The following is a 12,475-nucleotide window of genomic DNA, read 5'->3' as shown; positions in this document are numbered from 1 at the left end:
GTAGAGCTCTTGTCTGTGAAAGGCAAAGCTCTGGAGCTCAGGTCTCGGTCCGGCACACAGTTTTAATCTGCCAGGAAGCCTCATATCAGCGTACACTCTGCTGGAGAGTGAAAGTTTATTTCTGACAACAGTAAGAAAATTAAGGGAATACTTACCGTCCACAACCTTTGAAATGAAATGGGCTAAATAGCTTGTGAACTAGTCAGGCAGAGGAAAACATGCCTCAAGGCAAGCAGTTAATGCCGTCGACAGCAAAAACATTTAAGAATAATAGTGGTATGGCGCCTCCACAGTAAAATACAGCTCCTGAAGGGCACTCTGTTCAGTCACGTAAATCAACCAGCAGTTCTCCTTAAAACTACATATGGACTACCCTGAAAAAAAAAAAGATAATAATGAATAGTACTAAAAAGTTCACATTTGTGATGGTAGCCGCCACAATAAATATGAAAGCATAAACATTCAATAAGCAAGACCTTTCGTTTAAGATCTCCACAGTAAAGGTAAATGTCAATAGTCTATGTACAAACTGTGCCAGTCAATGTTTCAATGGTTGAGTAACTTGATGTTATGGCTGCATGAAACATATGACTAGGATTACACACATAAAACAAGTAACACAGGAGTACTGGACATATACTGTCCCAAACGATTTAATCGACACACATATACACATAGTACAACTGCTTGCTACAATTACGAGCATATTATTACAGCGAAACAGTTTAATAAATCTTGAAATGGCTCTAAGAGTACGAACATTTCTTATTCAATGTACATAATAATGACACCTGGAGAAAGAAATGATGAATCATAGAGACCGACTAAATCCTCCGGGCTGACATTGACCTGAAAGTGCAGTCTTGAACTAATCCACGGTGATTCCGGTCAACGGACATTAATCAAAACTTGGGAGCCACAACAGACAGCTCAGTTCCCAGTCTCCGCTGCTTTCATCAGCGCTGCTGAGCCAAATGTCCCCTGTCATGCTTTTGCATACATTGTTGCGTGACATCTCAACTGTACTTCTGACCCACGTCCAATTGCCATCACTCTGCCAGTGCTGCCAAACTTAAAATCTACTTTCGACATCGGCTGTCCTTACCTCTCAGAGAGCCCACCATCAGCCACATATATTCCAGTCAGTCGCTATAGCGTTATTAACCTTGAAGGACATCGATATAGCTGGCGTGCGGCACAGAGAATTCTCAGCGTATAGTGTCCCAAGAGATTTAGAGCTTTTACTGCGGCTGCTCTCGTAAGAGACTGGAGCAAATGTCGAGACACTACCTTGTTACATATTAGGACTAGGTAAAGGATAGCTTAATGAATGACGCATAGCTTCACGGTGAAAGTTGACGCTCTTGTTAACAACGAGGACTGTCTTTACCCGATTTCTTCGTCAAAATACGGTCGTATACGGTTCAGTAACGATCTTCTTACGTCATTAGTCAGGAGTCATGAAGTCGCCGCAACAGTTCAGTGCCCCATCTTGCGTGCTGTGCTGGTTGTAACGGTGGGCGAAGAAGGCGCTGCCTGGCCAGACGATTCACAATGACCTAGTACAGCTCCGGCCTCTGTACTCTCGAAGACAGCGAATCGGACGTTGAGTTGGAGTCTGCAACTGTGGTTTACGATGTAGGTTGTCACTAGGCCCTGATCAACAGCCACAGATCGGCCACAACTGCAGTCAATGCTCACGAGTCGGCCAGGAGGTTTCGTAAGCACGCCTCGTTCGATCGGTGTGAAGAAAGCAGCTTCCAGATCCCCTCCAATGACCCAGTAATGCAGGAGGGTTGGCTGCTCACCAGTCTGCTCATCCACAGTGACTCTATAGGGAGCAGTGGAGAATCAGTTCTCTGGAAAGCATCAGATTGGTTGCCTCTTAGTGTAGAAGTCAGCAAGCAGTTACCAGTTACTCATTATCAATCAGCTTGTCGTGGGTTCACTGAAATTCAGATGTCTTTCATTTTCTCTGGTTCTAGCTACAAAGAGAGAAACGCAGCATGTCAGAATGTGTTTTTGACGTCCGAAAGCCTCTGTATTTAAATGGCTGAGAGCGCAGCTCAGACATAGTGGCTGTGAGAGTTTGAGGGCATTGCGACCAGGATACTAAACTGTTGTCATGAAACATTACAAACCTATATACGTACTAACGTACCTTTTCAAACAACCATGGACATCGCTGAAAAGAGCTTACGTACTTTTAAAAAAGTAAGAAGTGGGTAACCCACTGGCAGGCATCAACGCCGATATTTTCATTAATTCGCTGTAATAGAAATTCATCAATGATTTTACAACTGCTGATCTTGGTATTTTGTCTTACGCTCTCTACGCAGATGACATTTTGATCAAATGCAGTGGTTCCCTGGATAGAATTTAGCATTTGTTTAAAATTTTTAATTGTTGTTGTTGTTGTGGTCTTCAGTCCTGAGACTTGTTTGATGGAGCCCTCCATGCTAATCTATCCCGTGCAAGCTCCTCCATCTCCCAGTACCTACTGCAACCTACATCCTTCTGAATCTGCTTAGTGTATTCATCTCTTCGTCTCCCTCTACGATTTTTACCCTCCACGCTGCCCTCCAATGCTAAATTTGTGATCCCGTGATGCCTCAGCACATGTCCTACCAACCGATCCCTTCTTCTAGTCAAGTTGTGCCACCAACTCCTCTTCTCCCCAATCCTATTCAATACTTCCTCATTAGTTACGTGATCTACCCACCTAATCTTCAACATTTTTCTGTAGCACCACATTTCAAAAGCTTCTATTCTCTTCTTGTCCAAACTATTTATTGTCCATGTTTCACTTCCATACATGGCTACACTCCAAACAAATACTTTCAGAAACGACTTCCTGACACTTAAATCTATACTCGATGTTAACAAATTTCTCTTCTTCGGAAACGCTTTCCTTGGCATTGCCAGTCTACATTTTATATCCTCTCTACTTCGACCATCATCAGCTATTTTGCTCCCCAAATAGCAATACTCCTTTAATACTTTAAGTGTCTCATTTCCTAATCTAATTCCCTCAGCATCACCCGACTTAATTCGACTAAATTCCATTATTCTCGTTTTACTTTTGTTGATGTTCATCTTATATCCTTTCAAGACACTGTCCATTCCGTTCAACTGCTCTTCCAAGTCCTTTGCTGTCTCTGACAGAATTACAATGTCATCGGCGAACCTCAAAGTTTTTATTTCTTCTCCCTGGATTTTAATACCTACTCCAATATTTTCTTTTGTTTCCTTTACTGCTTGCTCAAATACAGATTGAATAACATCGGGGAGAGGCTACAACCCTGTCTCACTCCCTTCCCAACCACTGCTTCCCTTTCATGCCCCTCGACTCTTATAACTGCCCTCTGGTTTCTGTACAAATTGTAACTAGCTTTTCGCTCCCTGTATTTTACCCCTGCCACCTTTAGAATTTGAAAGAGAGTACTCCAATCAACATTATCAAAAGCTTTCTCTAAGTCTACAAATGCTAGAAACGTAGGTTTGCCTTTCCTTAATCTTTCTTCTAAGATAAGTCGTAAGGTCAGTATTGCCTCACGTGTTCCAACATTCCTACAGAACGCAAAGTGATCTTCCCCGAGGTCTGCTTCTACCTGTTTTTCCATTCGTCTGTAAATAATTCGCGCTTTTATTTTGCAGCTGTGGCTTATGAAACTGATAGTTCGGTAATTTTCACATCTTTCGACACCTGCTTTCTTTGGGATTGGAATTTTATATTCTTCTAGAAGTCTGAGGGTATTTCGCCTGTCTCGTACATCTTGCTCACCAGATGGTAGAGTTTTGTCAGGACTGGGTCTCCCAAGGCCGTCAGTAGTTCTAATGGAATGTTGTCTACTCCCGGGGCCTTGTTTCGACTCAGGTCTTTCAGTGCTCTGTCAAACTCTTCACGCAGTATCGTATCTCCCATTTCATCTTCATCTACATCCTCTTCCATTTCCATAACATTGTCCTCAAGTACATCGCCCTTGTATAGACCCTCTATATACTCCTTCCACATTTCTGCTTTCCCCTCTTTGCTTTGAACTGGGTTCCATCTGAGCTCTTGATATTCATACAAGTGGTTCTCTTTTCTCCAAAGGCATCTTTAATTTTCCTGTAGGCTGTATCTATCTTACCCCTAGTGAGATAAGCCTCTACATCCTTACATTTGTCCTCTAGCCTTCGGTCAGCTATTCCTCGAGCAGCCTACATACCTTTGTTTTTTGACAAGCTTAATGAAGACATGAAAAGGACTACAAGTATCCTTTGAAAAATAACGTTCATGACAAATATCTGTGATGCTCCTCAAAATATTGCAGTTGACAGCAATAAAATACAGAAAACAGATTCCTTTAAATACCTCGGAGAGTGGATTACATTCAATGCAAAAGAAAAACAGCTGTGCACAAAATGGAAAGTGTGTTTCATATCACCAGAAACGTATATGACAAAAAATCCTTGCCCTGGAACACGAAATGAAGACATTAACAAACAGTGGACACACCTGAAGCACTGTATGTGGCAGAAACACTTATACCAACAAGAAATGGAGATCTTGAGGAACCAGAGAAAGTCGAAAGAAAAATTTGAAGGAAAATACGGAGGGCTAAAAGAAAGGATAATGCGAATACAGGTTAAGACCAAACAGAGAGCTATACTTGAAAACTGAAAAACTAACTGATGTTATGACGTAGAGAAGAATACAGTTTTTCGGACATGTATTCAGAATGGATAACAACAGAGTAACCAAGCGGATATTCACATTACACAATAGCTACAAATCCAAGCCCGCAGACTGAAAAGAACATGGAAAACGCTGCAATTACAATAGACACTGTAACCTCCCTCTCACTTATCGACCTTAATGACAGTGAAAAATGAAACCGCGTGTACCTAATGGGAATTTTGGAAAAGCAATCGTCACAGAAGTTAACCTGTCGGTAAGGAGGGAGGAAAGGGTTACATCTAAATGAAAGGAAAATTGCAAGTGAAACTGGTGGAAATTAATTTTGAAATAGGGATAAAGTTAATAAAGAAAGTAAATGTGCGGCCGTTACGTTAACAATCAACTAGCGGTTATTAGATATTTGAGATTTTGGGGAAATTACGGTCGCCAGTCCTATGGACAATTACTTTAATAACTGAAAAAGAAAGGTTATTACACATATAATTAGCACTAGAAGCGTGGCAACTGAAGGTTGACACATGTAGTGTGAAAACTGAAAGTTTGTCAGAAGTAATAAATTTCGCTACACTTAATTTAGCAAAAGAATTAATGAAACCGGAAAATCGAAAGTTAATTTAGTGACTGAAGTTAATAGTGAGCTTTCTTTCTGAAGCACATCGAAATACAGTTAGTCTTGGATTACCTCAACAATCATTTCTAAAGCTACTTGAATCTACGCAATTTAGAAAGAAGAGATTTAACTTTGAACTTGAATTAAACGATTCTGAACAATTAACAATAGTAAAATGTAGTACGTACCAAGCTGAGCTGCAGTCACAGGTAAGCTAAAATACGGTAACAAAACTCGCACTCTTAATTTGTGCTTGTGTAATCTAACTATTGTAGCCAGCTATGAATACTTAAATTGAATTTTGAAATTAAAGCAGTGAAATGGAATTATGCTGGCGTTTGAATTTCAACGACACTCGGGTTCATTTCGGAAAAGGAAGGGATCCTGCTTGGCAATGCAATTGGGACAATGAGCAACAAAGGTTCATGCTAAGTTGCTGTAATTTTGCGAGGCAAATGGAACAATTTGAAAAGCTGAGGTCTGCCATACAGTTCTGAAACTTTACGTGCTTTTAGTCTTCCTTGTTGGTTGATTGAAGGTTTGAAGCCGTCGATCGAGGAGGTGGCGACAGTCACTCATTGTCGGCCGTCGCTGTTGCAGAAGCTGGATGTTGGCTCTCCTTCTTCTCGACACGGTCACCAGGCGAAACGGGCTCTTGATGTGCGCCAGCTAATGCTTCCCGTCCGCGACACCATGTCAGAAACTATTATCGCGAGTCGAGTGCAATTACATGCTGCCAAACCCCGAAAGCGCGGCAACTCGCGGGAGCGTCACACAACACACCTGCTCCACTCGCTACTCCAGCCAGACTCCCACCGCTCTGCCTGCGCTCCACGCGGCAGAGTTAACACTGCCAAAGATCCTACACACTTTGAGTCTTCACACGACCTATCGATGTAATCGTTCGATAGCAGTTTTCCCTAGGCAAGACCCAGCGTAAAAATACAAATAATATTTACGAAACAAACCAATTATACATCGACATAAATGCATAAATATATATACACAAATAGTAAAACAATTACAATATGTAAAGACACAGAAATGTCATATATTCAGTTAACAAAAATAAGGAAAACAAATTATAGTACAATAGATGGAAATAGGAGGATATGCATTTACAATTACAATAGACACAATTACAATAGACACAATAAAAACAGAACACATTTCACAAAGGCAGTTCAAAAGGCAGATTCTCAGGAGAGAGAGAAGAAACAACCAGTCTAAAATCGACTCACGAAGAAAGGGAACAACACTATAAAATGATAAAGGAAATCAGGAAACTAAGGAAATCAAATACAATGAAGAGTAGCCAAAGTTGATTGATCGTACCCTCCAAATGGGTTATTAGAAAGAATAAGAAGAAGAAATGAAAATAATAAAAGTTATTGCAGTTAATAACGGCTATGATCCCACGTTCGTTGACAAGATCTTCAAAGTTAAAACTGACGCTAAAGCGACCACTTTAGGCTGCTGCGCTATTCCTGACGGTAAGGAGTACAAAAATGTTTTCTCCATTCCATTTTCACTTCACGCTTCGTATAAGATTCATCGTCTTCTGATTAATAAATATGGATTCAAAGTTGCCTTTTCCACGAGCAATAACTCGCAAAGAATCTCATTCGCAACCTCAAGCTCACAGTTGCTTCGACACACGATTGAGGAGTTTATAAAATCACTTGTGATATGTGTCCCATTTATTATATAGGACAAACTAGAGGGTCTTTTAGCATCAGGTAAAAAGAACATTTGTTGGGGAAAAGAGGCATTAATGTACATAATTCCAGTTTTGCTGATCATTTGCTAATTTTCGGACACAAACCGAAACGCATTGAACAAATTTCCGTTTTACATAGAGAAAGGCAAAGTCATAGGTTCGATGTACTAGAAGAGCTAGAGGTATTCATACATATTTCTAAGAACGATAGCCTCATCCTCAACGAACAGTTACAACTACGTAACAAAAATTTTTTCAACGGTTTCAGTACGATGCTCGCGGGCTTTTGATTCCTCTACTTTTACTTTATTTTTCGTGCTTCTGGTTTCGAAATCTTATTTTATTCTAATGGGCACCTAAAGTCACATTCATCATAATATTTTATGCACTGTACGGCTATCTGTAAAACTTTTTCTATGTCATTCTGTCCTTAACGTAATAGTAATTTGTGTAAAGCCTTACAGATCGGTCTGTTGTACTTAATCTGCTTGACTACTGTGTAATTTCAAAATAACCTTTATCTATCTTTATATTTTGTTTTTAAAATGATATGTCTTTTTTCAATTGTTTTTGTTATATTGTTTCAAATGGGCACATGCTACGGTCCGCGCCTGATGAGCAATGCAATTTTCCGTAAGTAATCTTTCTACGTCATGAACATTGTCATGTTGGTTAATGTGTTTCTTGCCGTACCTGATTATATATGTATTATTTTATAGGATAGAGCAACTGTTTATTCTGACGAAAAATCCCTAGCAGGTGTCGAAACCTAGGTTAATGTACTTCAGTTTTATCTGCGACCGGTTGGCTGTTTAATCTTATATTGAACCTAATATACTGTTGCTGGATAACAGCCATGTTCAGAATTGCTGTGTCTTTATTCGACACCTCTGTAACGCATGTAGCTCCCAAGTAATTTCTTTTTCTGCTAGTTAGAACCCTGTCAAGAGTTATTTTGGCAACAGTAAAATCGAACTGAAATGTCGGTTTACCGCATGGTAAACGGATTCGTGTGATGCCGTCACCTCAATTCTCACATCATTGAGGCGATCTGGTAATGCTTGTAAGCGTCTGGTTACTGATAGTTTGCTGTCCAGTAGGCACAGTTATTTCTGTAATTCACCACAGTCACTGAACACTGTTTCCATCGTAGCCTGGGTGCTCTTGGCTAATCCCGTGGTAAACTCATGTATCACCTTGGTGCTGTTCAGAACTCTTTGCTCTAAATTCCACAGCGCTGGCGAACGTCACCCAACTATCACTTTGCCAGTTTCTGCCAACATTTGCGCTTCTCTGGATGTATTATTCAGTCCCTCGATATCTTCGTTCTAGCCTGTTCCGAACACTTGTTTTAAGATTTTTTCCTCCTGCATCCAAGCAAAGCACCCTCTTTTCCTACGAACTAACGTCTTTGGTACAAGGTCATGGTTTGCGTCAGCTGAGGACCAATGTGCTCATCCACTCATAACCACCATATCATAGGTATGGTCTCGGCCCCTTACATACAACGGCAGCCAGAGCACAATATCACATTCTGCAATGCTGCCATTCTGTCCGTGTTGCGCAGCCAGAGAGAATTACGTTCTGTTGAGCTTCAGTGAAACCATGACAAGCTGCTGCATACATGCTGACTTCTTCCCTGAGAAGCTGGCAGCCTGATGCACACCACAACCATTGTCTGCCATAGGTGCCTGTAGGATCATCGCAGATAAGGTGACTGGTGTGCGGCCCAACCGCCTCTACTACTGGGTCATTACGGATGATCTGCAGGCTGCCATCTTCCCAATGAACAGGCGAAGTGCATGCGCGCAGCAACCCGGCCGCCTCATGAGCATCTGCTACCGTTTGGTAAATACACGGTAATTAAAATTAATGGTGAATCCTTCGTCTGTCCTTTTGTACAATTTGCTTCCACATTCATGATCATAAATTAAGCATAATTGCAGAATGTGGTGCCACACAACGTGGCACTACACAAAACTGGCGCTAATAGCGTAGGCACACCGGGAACACACACGACAAAGATCTGTAAGTCCACGGTATTGGTGACAAGTTTAGAAAACCGTCCAGAAACACATGTGCTACAAAACGCCACTGTTTCCGGCTGATGTACCCCGACATAGACAATTGTAATTTATTGCGAATACATAGAAAGAAGGATCCTTTTTTGTATGATTATATGATAGCGGAACAATCACTGGTAGCAGTTACTTCTGTAAAATAGCTGGGAGTATGCGTGCGGAACAATTTGATATGGAATGATCATATAAAATTAATTGTTCATAAGGCGTGTGTCAGGTTGAGATTCATTGGGAGAGTCCTTAGAAAATGTAGTCCATCAACAAAGGAGGTGTCTAACAAAACGCTCGTAAGACCTAAAATTGAGTATTGCTCATCAGTGTCGGATCCGTACCAGGTCGGATTGACAGCGGAGATAGAGAAGATCCAAAGAAGAGCGGCGCGTTTCGTCACAAGGTTATTTGGTAAGCGTGATAGCGTTACGGAGATGGTTAGCAAACTCAAGTGGCAGACTCTGCAAGAGAGGCTCTCTGCATCGCGGTGTAGCTTGCCGTCCAGGTTTCGAGAGGGTGCGTTTGTGGATGAGGTATCGAATATATTGCTCCCCCCTACTCATACCTCCCGAGGAGATCACGAATGTAAAATTAGAGAGATTCGAGCGCGCACGGAGGCTTTCCGGCAGTCGTTCTTCCCGCGAACCATACGCTACTGCACAGGAAAGGGAGGTATTGACAGTGACACGTAAAGTGCCCTGCGCCACACACCGTTGGGTGGCTTGTGGAGCATAAATGCAGATGAAGATGTAGATGTGTGGGATATGATCACCATGCACACGTACACAGGCCGCACAACGTGTTGGCATACTCTGGATCAGGTGGTGTAGCAACTGCTGGGGTATAGCCTCCCATTCTTGCACCAGTGCCTGTCGGAGCACCTGAAGTGTCTTTTTGAAGACGTGCAGCGATATGTCGACCGAGAGCTTCCCAGACGTGCTCGATGGGGCTTACGTCTGGAGAACAGGCAGGCCACTCCATACACCTCATAACTTCTGTTTCAAGGTACTCCTCCACGATGGCAGCTCGGTAGGGCCGTGCGTTATAATCCATCAGCAGTAAGGTGGGACGCACTGCACCCCTGAAAAGGCGGACATACTGGAGCAAAATGAAGTCCCGGTACACCTGACCTCAGTCAAAGACATGCATGGGTGTACGTGCACCAATTATAATTCCACCTTACACCATGAAACCACGACATCCATTCAGGTCCCTTTCAAGGACATTAAGGGGTTGGTATCTGGTTCCTGGTTCACGCTAGATGAAAACCAGGCGAGAATCACTGTTCGGACTATACCTGGGACCACTGTTCCAATGACCATGTACTGTGTTCTTGACACCAGGTGTAGTTTCGGTCAAAAGACCGTTATCAGGCTAAGGTGGCGTAAAGGACAGGAAAGGTACACCATAAATTGAACAATAATTTCCTCTTTTGAGCCACAAAGGTATCTAAAAAAAATTACAATTATAACTGTGTACAACAGTTCTTTTAAAGTAGCAACGTCCACATCGACAGCTAGTCACATACTGGCAGTGTGTTACTGTTACCGTTCAGTTCGCTTACACTGATTTACAACGTGACCTTTCTTTCTGAATCTATAGCATTTTATTTGCGTAGGAAAATCGCTGTGGTCCGTAAGTGTTCTGGTCGCAATTTTGGCCTCCTCTAACTGCGTTCCAAACGTAAAAGTCACAGCTACATCCCCAGGATTCTCAATTCTTACCCTACGTAAGTCTGTGCGGGGTACCACGTAGAAAAAATGGAAAGAACTACCCTCGGGTTCCCACAGCCGGACACTGCGTTTTGCGTCAGCTGACATATCTGGGAAATGACCGAAAAGTTTATATCCAAAAAGACTTCTACTGATTCCTTGTTTTTCTATGTTAAGGAACTCAGTTTTCACCGTTAAACCTTGTGCTGTTATTGAGTTGTGGTTTGCCACAAGCTAACTACCGGAATATTCCTGCCTTTTTGAGAACTTCGAGGTAGAATACGGACAATTTTGCTTTGCCTGTCAATCGTAATTAGCTACACGGTGTGCTGTCTTGTGCAATTGCGGTGGTAGCCCTACCATTCTCATTGAACGCATATACAAAAGGAATGGTTCAAGTGGCTCTGAGCACTATGGGACTTAACGTCTGAGGTCTTCAGTCCCCTAGAATTTAGAACTACTGAAACCTAACTAACCTAAGGCCATTAGACACACCCATGCCCGAGGCAGGATTCGAACCTGCGACCGTTGAGGTCGCGCGGTTCCAGAATGTAGCGGCTAGAACCGCTCGGCCACCACGGCCGGCGAACGCATTTACAACCTCGAGTGACTTGCCTAAAGCGAAGTGCTATTAATGTAGCTGCTGAAGAATAGGAAGAACATGAGGAGGGTACAAACACAGCTGTCTTGTCTTGCTCAGACCTTGATTGTAGCTGCTGAACCCCACCTAATAGCCGGCCGGAGTGGCCGAGCAGCTCTAGGCGCTAAAGTCTGGAACCGCGCGACCGCTACGGTCGCAGGTTCGAATCTTGCCTCGGGCACGGATATGTGTGATGTCCTTAGGTTAGTTAGGTTTAAGTAATTATAAGTTCTAGGGGACTGATGACCTTAGAAGTTAAGTCCCATAGTGCTCAGAGCCATTTGAACCATTTTTGAACCCTGCCTGGCTACAAAACTTCTACTTCTCCTGCTGTTGCTGGGAATTGAAACCTGACAGTGTTAGTCCTGCCCTACCAAAGCGGTAACAGTCTCACCTGTCCTAGCAGAACGTGTGTCTTGCATTTTACATAGTTTAGTGCTGCTGATTACAGGAAAAAAATATATAGAATTGGGAAAGCTCCACCTCCCAAAACGTATCAATAATTACACAATAAACTTTCGAACTTATTATCACCCAATGAGAGACAGAAAAATCTTGTGCCATATGCGCCGGCCACCTACCAGTACTACACATGAATGGCACAACCTCAGTACATGGCTGTTCATGCCTAGACAGCTTATAAAACTTACATTGAACTGGTGTTAATGTCGTTTCCTAAACATTCCCTGTAACAGCGACTAATCCACAGGCTCTTGTAGTTTCACTAATGGCACCTAAAGGGTACATCAGTAATATACTACTGATGTCCCAGAGATTTGATGCATCCTCGGAATAAATGCATAAATAAACTCTGAAGGCTTCCAAAGAAGAAAGATTTCGCTCACCAAAATACATTGCGTTGGTAGTGGTAGACGGTGAAAGTCAGCTCTGACACAAATGTTGACGTCAGAGTGCTGTGGTCGTATTGTGATCAGGAGATCGACAACATAGGTTGAAGGTGAATGGTTCAATGCAAGTCCGGAAGCATATGTGGTACGACGGTACTGTGGTGAAGAGAGCAGTTGCACTTGGTGTCG

This window comes from Schistocerca serialis, chromosome 9 (assembly GCF_023864345.2).
Source record: "Schistocerca serialis cubense isolate TAMUIC-IGC-003099 chromosome 9, iqSchSeri2.2, whole genome shotgun sequence".
Classification (NCBI taxonomy): Eukaryota; Metazoa; Arthropoda; class Insecta; order Orthoptera; family Acrididae; genus Schistocerca; species Schistocerca serialis.
This window is presented reverse-complemented; position numbering follows the sequence as displayed.